This window comes from Sminthopsis crassicaudata, chromosome 5 (genome assembly GCF_048593235.1).
Source record: "Sminthopsis crassicaudata isolate SCR6 chromosome 5, ASM4859323v1, whole genome shotgun sequence".
Taxonomy (NCBI): domain Eukaryota; kingdom Metazoa; phylum Chordata; class Mammalia; order Dasyuromorphia; family Dasyuridae; genus Sminthopsis; species Sminthopsis crassicaudata.
In genome coordinates this window covers 4,607,426-4,611,161 of record NC_133621.1, presented here as the reverse complement: position 1 = coordinate 4,611,161, position 3,736 = coordinate 4,607,426, and the positions used below count along the sequence as shown (strand labels likewise).

The 3,736-nt window shown below is 43.8% G+C and overlaps 1 long non-coding RNA gene across 1 annotated transcript in view; it reads right to left on the bottom strand.

Moving 5' to 3' along the window:
• LOC141542719 (uncharacterized) overlaps window positions 1–3,254 on the bottom strand; it is a 61,655-nt gene extending 58,401 nt beyond the window's left edge. The window contains exons 1-2 of the long non-coding RNA XR_012482239.1: window positions 3,161–3,254; window positions 1,638–1,839 (exon numbers count right to left, since the gene is read on the bottom strand). This is a non-coding gene — a long non-coding RNA (uncharacterized LOC141542719). The remainder of the gene's footprint in view (window positions 1–1,637; window positions 1,840–3,160) is intronic.
• Window positions 3,255–3,736: the final 482 nt, after the last annotated feature.

Genomic DNA, 3,736 nt, shown 5'->3' with positions numbered 1-3,736 from the left:
TGTTCCTTCCATTGAGCTCTGCTGGTCTCTGCCACCGAGAAGACCTTGATCTGGAGTTGGGAGGGGTTATTTCAGGCAAACCTTCGTTTCGCAGCAGAGAAAACTAATCTCCAGGAAGGTCATGGGACTTGTCCCACATCCCCCCTGGAGTTGGTGCTAGACGGGTCTGTCCCTTCAGAGTCCAGGCCCAGACGACCAGCCTGCCTTTCCTGGCTTGGAATCCTTCCCTGTCTGTCCGGAAGCCTTGCCCAATACAACTAACCCCACTTGCCTGTGGTTCCAATACCTGACTTAACCACCATTCTGCTAAGTCTCCTTTAATTGATGCTCTCACCCCCATTCCAGGTGTTCTCCTGTTAACAGCCCCCAGCTTCTCCTTCCTGAAGTCCTCCCTACCTTAGGGGCCTTCCACCCTGAGCAGAGCAGAAGACCCTGACAACCTGACCACTGCAAGTCTTTGTCACGATGCCGGTGGCCCAAAGTCACAGACTGAAGATCCTGATGAGAACAAGGCTGTGCTGCCTTGTAATTGAATAATGGCGCCCTCGATCTTTGTGCTTACCTCATCTCCATTTCATTGTTCCTTTTCCTCCCAAATAAATACAAGGGATTTTTCCCTACTGCTTTCCGAGCCCCTCGCTGTCACTATGTTTTAAAGGATCTTTCAACAGCTTTGCTTTGCATACATTAAACTCTGAACCCAAACCCCATTCCTTTCTGCTATTAAAAGTTAAAGTGATTGTTACTACAAATAAAAGATTTATTTTCCTCATTTTCAAAATGCATTTACGGTCAATGTTGGACATTTTCCAGGATGGTAGAATATAGACACATAGAAGCAATGGCGCTTCACGGTTTACAAAGCCCTTCACCTAACTTTGGCTTTATAAACCTACTTATGAGGAAGCAAAATGTACTGGAAGGAAAGCTGAGGAGCAGGAGCAGGTGAACCAGATGCCCAGGGTACCCACCGTGCTCTTCCTGTTCCAAGCCACATGAACTTGAATGTCACCTTACCCTTGGGAAAGGGGAGAGATTTCCAGCATCTTTCCTAGCTCCAGATCTACGGACCAAAACACGAATAAGTCAACAGAAGAATTGGCAGAGAACTACTCCTACCCAAGGGTGAAGAATTCATTTTGTCATGTATCTGGCCCTGAGACTGTGCTGAGAAGTTCCCACTTTATAGAAGAGGTTTCTCCAGGTTTCATAGTCCAGGCCACTTACAGGAAAAGAGCAGGGCTTCCAAAGCTAAACCTGGGCTCTTTCCTGTGCTCTTTCCTCCTTCTTCAGCACCCCACAAGCCCTTGCAATCACGTCAATGATTGGACTCAGTTTAGCCAACTGTGTGCACAGCATGAATTCAACAATTCTCTGTTTAATTGGCCCAGTGCATCCCATAGCAGGAAAGAAGCCTCCTTGTCTCCCAAATCGCTTTCCTCCTCAGTTCTAAATTGGTAACGCTGCTGTATTATGTCCCCATTATCACTTATGTATTTACCGTTATATTTATAGCCTCCCTTTCCTCCAAAGACTCCAGGTGCTTCACAGAGAGATTTTTAACACAGAAAACCTGATGAATTATACATCATGAAGCTGACTTTGAAGGTGTTCAGACTTAGAAGTTCTTCCCCTACCTCAGTATCCCATGATGTGACTTTGTGCCTTCTCAGTGGCATTCTCTTCACCCGACAGGCACTCCCTCCTCACCTCTGGAGACACAGGTAGCTGGACTGCTGGACTTTGGGTAAAGGAGGTCTGGGTGCAAAAGCTGCCTTTGACTCTTCTTAGCTGGCTGACGTCCCAACTTCTAATGTCTCTCAGTCTCCGAATCCTCCTCTGTCAAATGGGAATGGTAACTCAGGGAGTTGTAAGGAGCAAAGTCATTTTGTAATTACTGCTCCGTAATTGTCTTTAGAATCTCCAATTTCCTTCCTGGCTCAGTTCATATTCCATCTTTCATGGGGAGCTTTCATGGATAGTTTGTGTGTGGTTTTCTCTCCTAGGAGTTTATTCCTAACAGATAAGTTCACAGTTTTTTGTTTGTTTGTTTGTTTTATTTTCCTTTCTTTGTATATCCCCAGGACTTTGCACAATACAACGTACCTAGGAGTTCAATAAATGCTTATTATATTGCATCACCTTACACTGGGTAGGATGGAACTTCAGTTGAGTGTCCTTTTATATTTTTTCCTGCCCCAAGAGGATCTAGCTGGCCAATTGTGGGCCACAAGTTCTGATGAAAAAGAAGCATAGTCCTCAAGGTATTCATCAACCCTTAGAGGAGCAGCCCTGTGTCATCAGTCAGCCAATGAACTCTACCAAGAGCCTGGCACTGGGGCCATTTGCAGCCACTCTCAAACAAAAATGCCATCCCCTCGCCCCAGAGCTTGTGAGCTACTGAAGAGCCTGAAGACCTGATGGAGGAGCTGGTTTGGTATCACAGCTACACATAAGGAAAGCTTCCAACTCTCAAACCCTCAGATCCTTCCAAGAGTAATGCAAGGGCTGTTGACCACAAAAGGCCTTTCTTGACCCTGTAGCTACTAGCACATTCTCTCTCTCTTGAAATTACTTGTTACTGGGCTTTTAAAAATGCATTTTAAAATTCCCTTTCCTTGCTGTTCTATCTTACAATTGAATATAAGCTCCTGGAGGGCAGGGTCAAGCCTGGAAATTCTGGGTCTTTGTCTTCCCAGATTCTACAGCAATCAAGTTCATTCCTCCAATTGTCTTAATTAATAAAAAGTGTCATCCTATAAATGGGGTAGAATAAACATCTCAGAGGATTGAGTACATGGTCCCCATTGTACGGTCTTTTCTCCTTAAGGTTCCCCTTATTACTTCCTTTGGCGAAAGAAAGCAGTCCCAGGTCTGTCATTTAGGGAAGTTGTTAATATCTTTGACAAAGTATATTTAAGCATATGTCAAAAAAGGAACAAAACCCTCTTATTGTTCTCATTCCAACAATAAATAAGGAAAAAATCTATTAGATGTTCCCAAGTAAATGAATTAGGGATGCTGTAGCAGAGAGGAACCGGGGACATGATGCTCATCTTCCCAAGTTTATTATCATGTCTGCTTTCAGCCAATTTTATCAATTAAATGTAAACAGAAAAGTCCAGCTACATTTCACAGTCACCATTATCATGTTGCTCACATCTGTTTTTCGATCTGTCCATTTTCTGTCATTTTAATCCAGGCCCATCTTTTCCTGCATTTCCTCCTGATGATAATGTGGGGGACTTGGAGGTACAGGGCTCAGAGTGGGAAGAGGGACTCATTGTGACTTCAGGAACTTCCACAAGCCAGAAGTTCTACGTTCCCAGACTGGCGTGGCAGTTGTATACAGTTCTATATGAAGAAATCATGGTTCTCCTAGCCCTTTGGATTGTCTTCTCAATAAAGTTGGCAGAATCAACTTAGACAAAAGAACTTGCCCATGGGAAGTTACTGGCTCTCAAGAGTTAAAGGAGAGAATGAAAAGGGCCACTTTTGGTGGCTGTTAAAGCAATCTAATAGGAGCCGAATGTGATTTTGAAAATTTATCATTTGTGTCTTGAATATGTGTCGTGTCTGTGCCGTGGACAAATGGTTGTCATGCTGAGAGAGGGAACAACTTGGTTTCTAATCTTACTTTTACTGGACATGAGTTTCATATGGTTTTGGTTAAAAAAAATAAAATGAAGCCATTTCCATAAGTTCATTGGTCGTAAAACTGGAGGGGGGTCTTGGA